The following is a 16555-nucleotide window of genomic DNA, read 5'->3' on the forward strand; positions in this document are numbered from 1 at the left end:
ATTAACTCCCCCCCCCCCATATATACACTGGAGGTTTTCTGGCATGATTGTTCAAGTGTGTTGTGTTGGAACTCACTGAATTCCTGTTATAATCCTGGTTTTGAGGGAATGGTCTAGGCTGGAGCTGTGTTTGCCTGGAAGTGAAAAAGATGATGTTCAGGAAAAAACAGTTATTGCACTGTTTTTTGTTTGTTTGTTTGTTTTTTGTTTTTTTGCACTGTTTTAATTTACTAAGAATCTGTCTGGATGTTTGATATTTCGGTGTTAAGACATTTCCCAAGGTTCTGTTGGGGAAAATAGTGGATGCTGAGTGATTGACCACATCTCCTTACAGCTGGTATTTTATATCTAGGTATACTTCTGGAAGTTCACTTGAGTGATTTGGTTGAACACTTTTCCTGGGTGGTGAGGTCTGGGGGAGGCTATTCTCTGCTGTGCCTGAAGGAGATAGGCTGTAGAGGGAGGTGGGGTGGAAAGCTGTGTAATGCTGAAGTGTGCAGTTGGGGGCCACATATTCTGCTTTAATTTTCAGGCTTTTTCTCTGCCTTCCAGTTCTGGCTGATGGCAGTGGGGGAGGAAGTTTGACACACGTTTGGTGTGCTTCCTAAAGCATTCTGGAGGAAGAGTAAAACATCCCCTTGAAGGCATTCTCTGCAGAGCGCATTTCAGAATTAAACAATTTGAGGCTCTGTTATGACTTTCATGGAGCTATGTCTGTTTTTCTACTGAGGTCAGCATCTCCTTCTGTTCCCCAGCAAATCCAAGGGAAGTATGAGTCATCGTCAATGAAATCACTCTGGGAATAGAACAGTGTTGCCCTGTCAGACCCCAGAGTTGGGTGTTCCTGCAGATGATGTGCTGGACAACCAGATGAGCCTATGCAGATTTACAAACATATATGTGTTTTGAGTAAATATGAACGAATTAGGGTAGCTTTCATTTGGGGCCAGGCCTGAGAGCCAGGAGACCTGGAAGTCTGCCATTAATGGACTTTGTAATCTTGGGTGAGCAACTTAACGTTTTGAGGTTTCAAGTTTTCCATTTAAAAATAAGATTACGTGATCTCTAAGGTCCCTTTTGGCAAACTGGTTCTATAATTCTCCTTTAATTTACCACAAAGAGTGCTCGGCTGGAATATTCTGTGAAAACTTGTTTTTAACTTAAGATCAATCTGATGAATGTCACCAATGTGAAAAATAAATCATTAACAGGTGCATATGGTATTTGTAGTGTTATTTGTTTCTTAAAGGCTAATCTTCAGTAAATTGCTTGATCATTTGGTATGCAGCATGCTCTCAGTGTATTACATACTGTATTTGTATTTTATATTTGGAAGTGCCATTGAGCATTGCATATGGTTGTTCTGAATTTGTCAATAATGTTCTGTGTGCATTCCATATGCGAACAGTCATGCGATCCTTATATGGTACAATCAATGCACACATATTTCCTAGTCTTGCACCTTCCCAAATTATACTTTTAAGATGGAAATGATGATTAGAAGAGTTCTGTATAGTAAAAAGGCTAACTTTATTTATTTATTTATTTATGTAGTTAATTGACTCTAAGGAGTATTTTTCAGCGGAAAATCTGTAATAATGTTATTAACTTTTAAGAATGTTTTTGGCTAGCAAAATGTTTAGCAAAATCATATGTATTTAACTTGTATATTATTAAATCTTATTTAAATATGACTCTTCAAATCTTATTTCAATTCTTCAAATCTCATATTTTCACAAGGGCAAATTTTTCTAATTGTGAACACAGTTATTTACACATTTTGCATATTAATACCATTTTCATTATGAAGGCTTTAAAAAGATTAAAGATAAATAATAATTCATATTCTTTTGACTTAAATGTATATGTTTTAATTTTTGTGGCATATACTAGGAAGAGCTCTATGCTGTGTGAGAAAGCATCAAGTTTTATTGTTATGAATTAGCTATGAAGTGGTCTCATTTTCAAAGAGATATTTGGGACATATGCTGGCACATTCTGTTACCAGCTAGTGATCCAAATGGAGAAAAAATTTCCATGAGAAAGGCAAGTTGTATAATGAAAAGGACCCTAATAATCCAGAGGAGACCACTAAAAACATCCCAGATCATCCAGGTTGACGATATGCATTTTGAAATGTTTTAAATCAGAAGTCTTCTCTTTGCTGTTGATCGCTGTGTTCAGTTAATGACTTCACGATTTCATTTTCTTTAGTAAAATCCTCCCTGTTCTGAAAAGCATGTTTATTTAAGACAGAGAGGTCCTTCTCCCTTGCTGTCGGTTAAAGCGCGTATCCTGTGTGTTCTGCTGTTACACTCGTTTTCCAGACTCATCTTCAGGTTCAAAAAATTACGTATTTGTTTGGTAGTTTGAAAAAACGTTCCAGTATTTTTTTTTCTCATGTCTGAAATGGTTCATATTAAAGCTTTCATAATACCCTTCAGTTTCTGTGTTAAATTGATGTTTAAATTGGAAAGAAAGTGGGAGCTTTGGCAGTTGAGATAATTCACTTCATCTGGTGGCCAGCTCTGTTAACAATCACATCATATGCCAGCACTTAGACCAGATGAAAGGAGCCCTCGGGGCACTAAAACTACGTGTTAGGAGCGGAGGGAAAATACAGTTAGAGTTCTTTGTTTCATCATTTTATTCTCTAAAATGGGAAATTATTTTGACCGGAAATTTAAAGTGTTCAAAGAACAATTTAAAGGTTATGTGGTGGCTTCGCCTTGGAAGCTGAATGCAGATTTTTTGATCAGTATGCTGGACAGAAAGTGTTGCACCCCATGTCAGCAAATGACGTCTTTTATTCCCTGTGTATTGAGTGCCGTGAGGAAATGGTGATATTGTTAGCATATGAATAGTATCAAAGCCCTCCACTGGAAGATAAACCTCCATCTTCTGAAATAGATGCACGGCCTCCCCTCCTGCATTGAAGTGCCTCTCTTTCCAACAGTGTGCTCCCTGTAACCCCAGAGCGGTTTCTTCCAGAACAGGCACGTTGATATTCAGCACCCAGTTGAGCTGCTGGTGCATGACTGTACATTCCATCACTTAGGAGAAAACATTTTCACACCATATTGCCTTTCTACAGAAAGGGGAAGAAGGCTATTAGTTAAAAAATTTTTTGCTTCAGTTTATGGCGGGGTGGAATTGACATTTTCTTTACGATTTTTCTTATTATTTGTCCTAAAAATGAGAGACTGATCTAAGCCGTTGACAAGAAATAAGAGTGGATAACTGGCTCTTCGTGTCTGAAGGCAGACATGACTCTTTTCACTGTTGCTGAATTCTTCAATCAGTCCTGACATGCTGGCCAGACACAATTTTAAAATAATGCATCCATCCTGTCGTTCTCTTGTGTGCATATTATTAGAGGGTGATAAGTCCTTCTCATCAAGCCCCTTCTCTTTCCACCTGTCCTGTTGATCAACAAATCCTGTGGCTACTCAAAATGGAATTTTAGTTCTGCAGCAGAATTACTGGGGCTTTTAAGAACACCAGCCAGTCAAATAGGCCCTGAGATGATAAACTGTATGACAGCCCATAACAGGGCAAGTAATTCCAGATGCCTTGGATGTTTAGTCTGTTAGCTTATGGGGACATGTAAGGAATAGTCAGTTTCCATTAATGTTCAATTTATTATTGGCCAAGATGCTTAGGGTATGATGCTGCTAGTCATTTCCTATAACAACTTTATTTATAGAGGAAGTCTTTTCTGAAACGTACATGGCTGGAACTTCATTTCTGAGCTCATATGTTATGCTGACCAAAAACGTCTGTCAAAACTTAGATCAATGTCATGGGCTATATTTTCATTTTCATTACTCTTGGAGTCCTTTTTTAAGAAAGCATGTTGCCAGCTGTTATATTAACATTCAGTGAAGTTTAGGTTAGCTCAATTCCAGCCTATGGTTTAGAAATAAGCAGAGCATAATGTTGACAAGATTGATTTCCAGTTCCTCATTCTGTGTGGTTTCTCTTGCGTGTTTAAAGACATAACTGTGTACAAAAGCAAAGAAACAACACATTTGTTTTATAAAGAGCTAAATGTACTCTTGATGGAGAGCTGTTTTGTATGTCATTGTAATAGAAGACCTTTTCTTACTTTTTGTCTCTCACTCATACACCAAGTAATTGTTCCCATAGTCTCCCTGACTGATATACATTGAGAAAGTGAATCTTGGTGAGTCAAGCTTGTCTTATTGTTAGATTCTGGATTGCTTCCAAATGGGTGGTTGGAATCGAAAGAATGAACACAAAGCCTTCTGGGACATGTTAGGAATACCAAGTGCTATCTCCAGATTTTCTAATTAGTTTTCAAGACAAATGCTCAGGAAATTACAACAATGTACCTGATTCAGCTCAAATTTTAAACATAGTGGATTTTAATACGAATTAGTATTCCTACTTTTAGGTGATTCCATTTCAGGCTTCAGCTTATTTAGTTATATTTGAAGGTTCAGGTGCTTTCTTTCTTTTTTTTTTTTTTTAAGCCACATATTGATGAGCAAATGTCATTGTCTAAAATAGATTTTCCTCTCTGAAGAAGAGGCTGCTTCATATAAAGCTAATCCAAGAAGGTGACAAGACTCAATACTTAATTCAAAAATGGGTAAGTCATGGCATGGCAGAGCATAAGAGTCTGCTTGTTCTTCTAATTATTTGTTCATAATATCCCATGGTAATAATTTATACATTTTAAATAATACTTCATGCAGAACTTGGGAGGGCAGAGCTTGGAAAGAACCAAGTGATTTCACTGATAAAAAGAATAATCTTAATGATGTCAGAGTTGGATGAACTGATGGTTTTACAAGTCAGAGATTTCAAGGCATCTAAATTACCCTGAAGTTATTGTCAGCTATCCTGATTGTTTGGGATAATTGTTTGGGATTAATCCCCAGGCTGGCAAAAAAGATGATTAGAGTGGCCTGTAAAAATAAGAACTATCACACTAGCAGATTTAAAAAGATCAGTTGGCCAAGTATTGTTTTGAGACTAAATAGAGTACAGGAAAACTTCCCACCAGTGCAATTTAGAGCATCTGCCCCTCCCTTTTCTGTGAATAATGATTGAATAAGGTCATATTTGTGTACTGGAATCAGGACTTTAGTGATTTCATAATTTGCCAGCAAGTCTAGTGACTAACTTTGCAGCCTGATTAAGCTCTGAAAGCATCTCTATATGTTTCATCCTGTAATATTATTAATAATCTCAACTCCCCAAATCCACCCTTCTCCTTGGTTTGGCAAGAATTCTTTTTCAAGGTCACAGAGAAATTTCAGTTTTCAAATTATGAACCTTAAAAAGTTACAGAGAGAGCGAGAGTGAGAGTGAGAGAGAGATTTTCTATGTGATGTATGTGCCTGTGGGGAGGAGCAGGATATAGTTTAATAATTTCGAAGCCACCTTCAAAGTAAATTTTTATTCAGAAGTCTACTGAGTTATTTCTAGTTCTATTATAAAGTATTTCCTTTCTATTCTTGTAAAGCATTACTATTTAACAAGGACTTAAGGATAATTTTATTTCAAAACAAGATAGCAGCCTATATATACTACCTACAATTCTTCAGGAGCAGCTGTTTTATTTATCACAACATTTAAAAAATCAGATCAATATATTTTTTGCTTTATTAAAATTGTGTATTCATTGGTCAAATGAATTATTTGGGGAAATTAATGATTAGGAAAAGGGTGCAGAAACATCTATGTACTTAAGTAAATATTTTAATGTCACATATATGGCTCAAAAATATACTATCATGATTTAAAATATACATCTTATCAATTAAGTAGAAATTTCCCTTTGTAAAAGGGAAACATTTCAAGTACTGAAGAAATGCTTTATAACAAAAATTATTTTTCTTTATTAAATAACTAGGAGGGTAGCGAGCATGGAGGATGCCAACTAGATTTCAGTGACTCAAAATCAGGCATTCATCCATTTATTCATTCACTGTAATAAACAGTTATCGAGGGTAGCAGGTATAGAGCTGAGGACAAGGTATGAAATGGCAAAAGCCCATTGATTAAGGTGAGAAATGATAAAGGATTGGATGATGATAAGGGCAAAGGAGAGGAGAAGTAAGGGGCTTCAAGAGCTGTCTAGGAAGAAGAGTGTAAGTGTAAGTCAAACTACAGAAGCCCCAACTCGGATCTGCTTGAATGTTAGAAACACTTATCTGAGATTTGTCCCATAGCTATTTATGAGGCTAGGATATTACATTATATGTGCTCAAGCAGAGGCTCCGTGGGGCTTAGCTTGGGCCTGCTCGTCACACTATTTCATTGCCCCCTGCGACTGACATTCCACTAAACACAGAGGTTGTTTGCCAGTCTCTACTGCTATCACCGTCTTTCTGGTATGAGTGAGGTGACACTGTTGGACAAAGAGATATTCCTTCCCAAAGTACGGGCAAAAGTATTTTCGTAATTCCCCATGGTACAAAAGTCTTAATTAAAATACTAAAATAATGCATATTATGAGACATAGGAAAAATTCCAACTGTCTAGCTCCCCATTCCTTCCTACTCCCACAGCCATGCTCCCAGAGGTAGCCATTAAAGCTCAAGAAAGTATGTTAGATTCTCAAGAGAGTAGGTTAAGGCAGGAGAGTATATTAAAAGATATTAATATTCCCTCTTCTTTTGCTGTTCTGTGTACATGGACTTTTCTCTGGTTAACTTGAAGCATCACTTTGCTTTAAGGAGTAGGGTTAGAATTTTTACAGTAGCAATGCAAAGAGTCTATATTCAGCTTCTGATACTTACAAGGGATGCTTGAGTTCAAAGCAAAGTGATAGACGTGGAATCTAGCGATCTCTGAGAGAGACAGAAACTTCCCAAATTCCTTCACTTACCTCTCTAACACATCAAAAGGCAGGCTTAGTGGATAAGACCATAGCAAATTATATACCTAAAGTAGTGCAAAGGAGGACCAGAGCAGAGAGAGCAAATGTTCCAAACCTGCTCCTCTTCTTCCTGTGGGGTGGTTGCTGGATACAGGAGACCAAAGTGGCAGATGTGACTTGATCCGTACTCTCTGGGCTTTCCACTGCAGTGCGGAGATCATGCTGAATAGGTTAAGGGGAATGCTTGTTCCTTGACTGGGGCAGTAGAAGAAGGTGTTTGTAAGCCTCGTGAACCAATTTGGGTAATGGTGACACCAAGATAAATTCAGTGGCCCAGCCTGGTTAGGAAGAAGAAGTCAGAGTTTATTTTCCAAGCACCCCTGAGTTCCCAGAAGAGATACGGAAGCTGGTTGAGCTGAAAGGCAGTGGGCTCTGGCCTATTGTGGCAAGTGGGGAGGTGCCCCAGCAGCAGAAGCCATGGTGTTCAGAAGCTATGATGGCCAGGACCCAAGTGGGGCACAAAGAAGAGGATCAGAGAGTTCCTCATGCCATTTAACAACTGGGGTAAGGCCACACTAGTCAGGAGCACCAGCAGGGCTGGCCCTCATCCAGCCAAAAGATACCAGGCACAGACAATGGGAGCAGATTCTAGAACACCTGGAGACAGAAAGAGGTGATCTACTGCAATTAGGAGTCCCAGGCTTTCCCAACCCTGGTACTCAGTAGTTGAGATGAACAAGAGGAGAATGCTGGTGGATCCAAGGACTCTATTTTGCCCTCCATCACATTGCCTTGAAATACAGATGACACACTTTTCTTTTCCCTAACTGCCTGCCATCTTGGAGAAGCAGAGGAAAGGAGAGGAAATCAAAAGGGTGAAGTTTTACTAAAGGAGCTTTAAAATTATTGCACTGGGTTGAATTTACTGTTTTGGACTAATATACAGGTTCTGCCGCTGACCAGGTGGGGATGCAGGAGGATCATGGGATTACCTATCTATAAGAAATAAAGAAGCTGCTTTGAGCATCTGAATGCACTTTGAGTAAACTAACTGGATGTTGGATTGAATCCTGAATTGATTCTGTGTCTTCTAAATGCTTTTTCTCATATATCCCATTTTTGCCTTTTTATTCTACACCCTGGGACATTTACTTAAATTTTTCTTCTATAATTTCTGTCAATTTTTTATTTTGAAGGTAATATTTTTGATTTTGAGGACTATTTTCTTGTTCTCTGGTATTTCCTATCATAGCAGCTTCTGCTTTTATTTTATTTCATTTGTAATGGATATAATGTTCTCTCAAATCCCTGCTGTTCCCAATGAGAGTTTTTAAACAATTCTCTTTTGTACTGTGAACTGTCTTTGGTTCTTCTGAGGTCACTTGTTCTCTTTGTTCATCCTGGCCCTTCTCTCTTCTAATGTTTACAGATCCAGGTAGAAGACATCAAAAAACCTAGATTTAGCTTCTGAACCTCCAGTTGGGCCCCTTTAATTAATTTCTCATCAAGCGTTAGAGCTCTCAGCCCAGCTGTTTGATCAGTCTATGGCTATGTTCTTACAGTTGGATGTGAAAGAGGTAAATACAGGAGAGGAGGGGCTCAATGATCAAACTCATGTCTCCAATTGTTTTCTATACTCTCATGATTTCCAAAATTATATTTCAGTCCAAATCTCTCTGCTGAGATTCTGATGTATATATCAATTGTGTACTGGACATTTCCACTTGGGTGGAGAGACCTTAAATTTAACATGCCCAGACTTAATTAATCATCAGCCCACCTCTCCCAGTCTCCTTCTCTTCTTCCTCCCATATATGTTATCTCAGTGCGTGGCCTGACCATCCACTTGGTGTTCCAAGCCAAAAACCTGGGTGTCATTCTCAACTCTTTTCTCTTCATTCAATCAGCCATCCAGTTCTATCAATTCAGCTTCCTGAATACCTCTTGAATCTGTCCACTTCTTTTATCTCCATTTCCCGTAAGACATGTGTACATCCTGACCACTATAATTACCCATTTGAATGATCACAGCATCTCTTTACCTGGTCTTCCTCCTTCCAGTCTTTATATACTCAGTTCTTTCTCCAGAGTGACCTTCTAAAATGAAAAATCTCATTTATCATTCCAAACTTATCATCACCCATTTCAATGACTGTCTATTGATCTGAGGGTAAAACTTGAGCATCTTACTCTGGCTTGTAAACCCCTTTATGATCTGACCCCTCGTCACCTATCCGGTTGATCTTTCACTATACCCTACCTCACCTTCTGTAATCTAGTCGTACCGAGCCTCTTGCAGGACTCAGAATGCATTTTGCTCTCTCTTACTCTGATACCATTATTCAAGAGCTGTACAGTGGAAGTGGGGCTTATGAAATTGAAAAGAAAAGCCCAAAGTTACAAGAGGAAGTTGAAGAGAGAGTTTCAAAATAGGGTAGAGGGATCATGAGCGCCAAATGAAGCAGAGAGGGCAAGTAAGATAAGGATGAAAAAGTGCCAGTTAGTTTTTACAAGAAGAAACCCACTGTGAAATAAGAAATTGTCTTTACTTGTTAAACTGGAACCACTGATCAGTAACTCTTTCATTTTCAAATTAATTGTTAGAGTCTCTGTTTGAAATAGAAAATTACTAAATGGTATTCACTAACTGTAAAATTAAAAGATGGTCATTTTGTGAACTTATTGAAATCAATTTTGTGAAAGCAATGATAATGGAAGCAGATTGGTATGGATTAAAAAGAGGATGTAAGGTGAGGAGATGGAGATAGCTTTTGTAGACAACTCTTCTAATGTATAGGACTCTGGTGAGAAGAAATGAAACAAGATGGTGATTAAAGTCCAGATAGAGTGTTTATTGTGTATGTGTATCTGTGTGTGTGTGTGTGTGTGTGTGTGTGTGTGTGTGTGTGTTAAGGCGGTATAGATGTGTTTATATGCTGACAAGAAGTCAAAGGCATGCTAGATCCTCAGATTGACTCCTTTATGCCTGTATTCCCAGTTTTCCAGACACACCCAGAGACTTCTCAAGTCCAGGGAGAGGCATAGTGTAGGTTCTTGTTGGGACCTTCTTCTCCCCTAACATCGCTTACATTTCTGCTGACTTAATGGACCTCAGCTCTGGATGGCAGGATGTAGCCTCCTCCTCCTCTTCATGCACTCCCTGCAGGAGTCAAATTCCTGTTGTCCATGTGGGAAGTGAGGGATTGTCTTCCATCTGGTCATCACTTGCTTTACTCCGTTACCTTTCCCACTCTCCTGGATTCATCACTTGGGTCTCAGCTTGCTTTGCCAGTGCCCCTACTTAAAATAGATTTTAGCTAAAGGTTTGGGGATAGTAGAGAGTCCATACCCCATAGATAGCAAACATCTATTAACATTATTCTTGGAAATGTATCTACAGTTCCTGCAAGACCATGCCCTGCTGTGTAATCTGGCTCTGCCATGTTGTTGGGTTCCCTCTTTCTTGACACTTCTTCCAGTTTCCCTTTCAGGGTCCCAATTCCTTTCCTAAAGCACTGGTGGATACCTCCAAATGCTCTACTACATCACACAGAGTAACTTAAGTCTTCCTTTTCTAAACTTCTTCCATCTGCATAGCAGGCCCATATTTCAGATGCTAATAGTCTATTAATGTAGTTTCCTAAAGAAAAGTAGTTGTCTCTCTTAGAGGAATACCATAGTCTTTCTCAGCCAATTGATTCAGAAAAGTAGTTGTCTCTCTTAGAGGAATACCATAGTCTTTCTCAGCCAATTGATTCAAATGACAGCCATAGTTAATAATAACATTTTTGTATCTATACATATATTTCTTTCTATCTATCTATCCATCCATCTACCGATCTTGGAAATATTAGGTAAGGATACCAAAGAAGAAAGTCATCCTTGTTGTGTACTTACTATTAAAATTTACTTTAATTAATACAGATCAGCTGGGACAACATTATAATTAGAATCTTTAAAAGCACATGCATATAATTTCACTATTTAATTTTAGAAGTATTACATAATTACCTGACTTCCTCAAATTAAAAAAAATTCCAGATGTGGCTATTCATTATTTTCTCATATATATTTTCAAAATAAAATGGTAAGTTAACCCTTCTCCCATCCCTAATAATGCCACATTAAACTTAAAGAAATAAGAGACTTTATACGATCAAAGTCTGAAATTTCATTTCAGAGGAAAGGCATGTTGAAAGTTCTCTAAACTAGAAAACTCCCTATTGTCACAAAGTGTCCAAAAACAATTCGGAACCTGGAGGATTATTTTAGGAAATTTGAATATAGGAATTACCTGTAGAAGAAAGGGGTGTTAAAATGGGAAAAATTGTTATAACTCAAGTCAGGGCACAGTGAATGTTGTTACGTGGCAAAGTGATACTGGCCCTCTGGCAGAGTTTTCCAATAACAGAAGAGGGTTAGAATTCCAGCTTCTCTGACCTTTAGTCTTCTCACTGCTCCATACCTTCTGCTTGACAAAGCAGATGAGAAATAAGCACAGGGGAATTTGTTCAAATACCTGACCATTTTTATGGGAGGAAAGTTCCATTTGATTATACTTCTGTTTGAATGATGTTTTTAAACAAAACAAAGACACAATCTTATAAACAACGAAAATAACTGTGTATAAGTTAACAATCTTTATGTTTTACAGATTCGACCAAGAAGAAACTTAAACTGTTCTGTGCATCTCTTATTTATTCAAAAATGAAGGCTTCCCTTTCAATCCAATTGCTTGGTATTTGGAATTGAATGAGCCATGAGAAATTTCAGTGAAGCAGACTGATTTTGACTAAATAATAAAGACGATTTTGTTGAAAGAATATCAGAGTATGCTCTGGCATTGGACCCATCATTTTAAAACAATCTCATATTGATATCTATTTTTATTTTTTTAATTAAAGAAATTAATTGAAGTATAGTTGATTTACAATGTTGTGTTAGTTTCAGGTGTATAGCAAAGTGATTCAGTTTTACACATATATGTATCTATTCTTTTTCAGATTCTTTTCCCTTATAGGTTAATTCAAAATATTGAGTATAGTTCCCTGTGCTATACAGTAGGTTCTTGTTGGTTATCTATTTTATATACAGTAGTGTGTATATGCTAATGCCAAACTCCTAATTTATCTCTCCCCCATATCTATTTTTAAAGGGACATGTTTTTGGTATGTTCTTGGATTATAACAAAATTGTTCGCATGAGTAGAAGTTACATAGATATGTTGATTAAACCAGGTGGGTTCTAAGGTTCCCTGAACTGTTACTGGCTAAGTTTTAAATTTTTTGATAATGTGTTGCCATTTTCTTCTTGACATAGTTCTAACACTGTTTTATTTCCTAGCTTTGACTCTTTTTGTTATCAGAGCCTGGGAACGTAGAGAGGAAAGCAAAGGAGTTAACGCATTATAAGCTGTGAGTTTAATCATACACTGCCTGACTCACCATCCAACTATTCCTCTCCCAAGAGGGATTTATTGCTATTACAGTCAGTACTAAAACAAGTTGGGGTTTCAGATGCTTTGGTATCCACATATCTAAATAATAGTAATTATTTTGCTTCTAGCTTTCTCTAATGTTATTTGGTTTTGAGAGCTAATGGTATTTCTATTTTATTCCACAGTAAACATCAGTTTCACCAAATCGTTAGGGTTGTGTCCTAGAGTTATAAAAGTATTGATTTTTATGTAAACCAGCAGAAAATGCTAACAAATCATATAAAATGGTTGATAGTTTATTGGGGCTTTTCTGATAGCCACTTTACTTTCCGGCAGGCAGCATAAAGATTGGAGATATCGGGTTAGGGGTGGGTTGAAAGAGCAACTGGGAGGGAAGGAGTGATGATAAATGCCTTGACATTCTTTCACACTAAATAAGAAGTTATGTCATATTCACAATGCTAAAGGGTGACAGAAATATTGTGCAGCTTAAATGATTAGTCAGGGGCTTGTGTTCCTAGATTATATGATTTAGTAGCCATGCATTGGGTTTTACTACACACAATGTACTTTGAAAAGTCAACCAATAAAAAGAAAACGTAGAATAACTGACACTTTTGGCTATAGCTTCTATTTCATTATGCCTAGTAACTTTAAAAATACAGAAGCACAAGTGTTAAAGAGAAGAAGTTAATATATATGGGGAACGCTGAAATAGTCCTACTATTTTAGAAAATTAAGTTCAGAGTATCTACTGTGGGAATTCAATAAAACTTTTGGCCTTCAATATAAGAAAGACCATAAATCAATGAAGTTTAAATAGTTCTGCTCTCTTGAACACCTGCTTATCTGTCTTGAGAAAATTCTGTAGTGTTTTAACCATCATTTTATGACATTAAAAAGTAATGCTCACTATTGCAGTACTTGGAAAGGCTATTAAAGTTAAGGGTATGTCAGCCATTCCATTATAAACCCTGATTTCCAGGAGTTTAATATAACCCAGACATCGCATGTAATAAACCTTAATGCAGGAATCTGAAACTTGGATCATTATTTTCTCTGTTTAAAGGCCAATTGCCCCACAAAGACTGTCTCTAGCCATGGCAAATATCTTTAAGATAAGTTATAATTTTAAAAATTCACCAAATGCTATTTTTTTCCTTCCTGTGATAGTTTAGCTCTAATTTAAGATAAGCACTCAGAAAGGAAGGCTGTGTGTAAAATAGCTTTTGAATGAAGTTAATGTACGTGCTTGCAGAGGAGCCCCGCCCCCTACCCCCAACAGAATTCTGTGCTTCTTCCCACAGAGAAGAACATTTTGATCCATAAATATGGTACATTTTCTACAGTTGCTGTAACAAATTACCACAAACTTAGTTGCTTACAACACGATAAATTTGTTCTCTTGAGGTTCTGGAAGTCGGAAGTCTGAAATCAGTTTCACTGGGCTAATGTCAAAAGTGTCAGCAGGGCTGGTTCCTTCTGGAGGCTCTGAGGGGAGAATAGGTTTCCTTGCCTTTTTCAGCTCCTAGTAGCTGCCTCTGTTCCTTGGCTTAAGGTCCCTTCCTGCATCTCCAAAGCACATCAATCCAATCTCTGCTTCCATTAGAGGATAATGGAGTAATAAGCATTTCATAGGGAGATAGTATGAAAAATATCTTTAATTGACTAGGGTATGAACTCTTACGGATCCTGAGTGATAATGCTGGAGGAGAATGAAAGGGAAACTTCAGAAGTTGGCATGCCTCAAAAGCTGGACATGGACTTCAGTTTTCTTCAGCATTGTGAATTAGTTGCAAGAAAAACCCTCAGAGGGAATGTATATGTACTATATAAATATTTAAATTGGAGTATAGTTGATTTACAATGTTGTGTTAGTTTCAGGTGTACAGCAAAGTGATTCAGTTATACATATACATATATTCATTGTTTTTCAGATTCTTTTCCCATATAGGTTATTACAGAATATTGAGGAGAATTCCCTGTGCTATACAGTAGGTCCTTGTTGGTTATCTATTTTATATATAGTAGTGTGTGTATGTTAATCCCAAGCTCCTAATTTATCTCTACCCCCCCCCCCATGTTTCCCCTTTGGTAACCATAAGTTTGTTTTTGAAGTCTGTGAATCTGTTTTATAAATAAGTACATTTGTATCATTTTTAAAAATTAGATTCCACATATAAGTGATATCATATGATATTTATCTTTCTCTGTTTGACTTACTTCACTTAGTATGATAATCTCTAGGTCTATCTATGTTGCTGCCAATGGCATTATTTCGTTCTTTTTTATGGCTGAATAATATTCCATTGTATGTATATTTTTAAATTTTTTAATTAATTTTTATTGGAGTATGGTTGCTTTGTAATGTTGTGTTAGCCTCCACTGCACAACAAAATAAATCAGCCATACACATACAGATATCCCCTCCCTTTTGGACTTCCCTCCCATTTAGGTTACCACAGTGCATTAGGTAGAGTTCCCTGTGCTATACAGTATGTTCCCATCAGTTGTCTATTTTATACATAGTATCAATTATGTATATGTGTCAATTCCAGTCTCCCAATTCCTCCCTCCCCCTCCCCTTTCCCCCTTGGTATCCATGCATTTGTTCTCTATGTCTATGTCTCTATTTCTGCTTTGCAAATAAGATCATCTATATCATTTTTCTAGATTCCACATATATGTGTTATTATACGATATTTGCTTTTCTCTTTCTGACTTCCTTCACTCTCTATGACACTCTCTAGGTCCATCCATGTCTCTACAAATGACCCAATTTTGTTCCTTTTTATGGCTGAGTAATATTCCATTGTATATATGTACTACATCTTCTTTATCCATTCCTCTGTTGATGGACACTTAGGTTGCTTCCATGTCCTGGCTATTGTAAATAGTGCTGCTATGAAAACTGGGGTGCATGTGTTTTTTTGAATATGGTTTTCTCTGGGTGTATGCCCAGTAGTGGGATTGTTGGGTCATATGGTAATTCTATTTTTAGTTTTTTAAGGAACCTCCATACTGTTTTCCATAGTGGCTGTATCAATTTACATTCCCACCAACAGCATATGAGGGTTCCCTTTCTCCACACCCTCTCCAGCATTTATTGTTTCTAGATTTTTTGATGATGGCCATTCTGACCAGTGTGAGGTGATACCTCATTGTAGTTTTGATTTGCATTTCTCTAATAATTAGTGATGTTGAGCATCTTTTCATGTGTTTGTTGGCCATCTGTATGTCTTCTTTGAAGAAATGTCTATTTAGGTCTTATGCCCATTATTTGATTAGGTTGTTTGTTTTTTTGATATTGAGCTGTATGAGCTGCTTGTATATTTTGAAGATTAATCCTTTGTCCGTCGCCTCATTTGCAAATATTTTCTCCCATTCTGAGGATTGTCTTTTTGTCTTGTTTATGGTTTCCTTTGCTGTGCATTGTATATATATTTTGAAATTAAGTTGAGCTTGACATGCATTTCAAAGTAAATCTGAGTTTCACATATCTGACCTACACATAGAAATGACTGACCTAGGCCCACCTGGAACTGGGAAGCAAGGAGTATGTTTTGGAGGCATGAAGAAGAAGAAGGATGTAGAGAAACAGTTCTGTTTCTTGCTGGCTGATCATCTGTGATGTTGGGCAGGCTAATATGTGGTGGTCAGCAGCCTTAATGGGTGGCATCAGAGTCCTCCTCCAAAAGTGAGAGAGTTATTTTTTGATGGATGCTGGGTGGCTAATAGTTACTAGATTTGTAATGGGAGGAGGTGCGTGGAGATAAGTGTTCTTTGACCTGTTGTATTCCTTTCTCCCTCTCTGTTACAGGATGTATTTTCCCAAAGAAATCATGTTATAAAGAAGATTAAAAAAAGGAGCTTAGGGCCCTAGACCAGCTTGCCAACATTGCATTGTTAATCCCTGGTGTAGCCAAAACATATTTTTTTTAGGGAACAAAGTGTAAGAAGTGTAAGAACATAAGTGGTAAAAGGCAAGTGGATCAGTTCAAAAAATAAGTGTGTACTAAATTAATTTCTACTTCATGATGATTTAAATGTTTTTCTTTTTCTACTGAAAAATCAACCACTCTGTATTGTTGTTTCTTTGAGTAAAGTATTTTCTAAAGAATGAGTAACCAATTAAAGAACAAACTTTTGGAGGGCTATAGACCTCCAAAAGTTTGGAGTCTCAGGACCAGCCTCATGCTCGATGACTCACTAGGACTCACAGGACTCAGAAAGGCTGTTATACTCATAGTTGTGATGTATTACAG

At 37.3% G+C, this 16555-nt stretch overlaps 1 protein-coding gene across 1 annotated transcript in view; it reads left to right on the top strand.

Moving 5' to 3' along the window:
• Positions 1-16555, top strand: part of CSNK1G3 (casein kinase 1 gamma 3) — a 578377-nt gene that overhangs the window by 250869 nt on the left and 310953 nt on the right. Inside the window, exon 21 of the mRNA XM_082380715.1 lies at positions 4534-4615. The gene's annotated coding sequence lies outside the window, so the exon portion shown is untranslated. The remainder of the gene's footprint in view (positions 1-4533; positions 4616-16555) is intronic.

The sequence above is a fragment of the Balaenoptera borealis genome (assembly GCF_965194805.1).
Source record: "Balaenoptera borealis genome assembly, chromosome: 2".
NCBI classification, from domain to species: domain Eukaryota; kingdom Metazoa; phylum Chordata; class Mammalia; order Artiodactyla; family Balaenopteridae; genus Balaenoptera; species Balaenoptera borealis.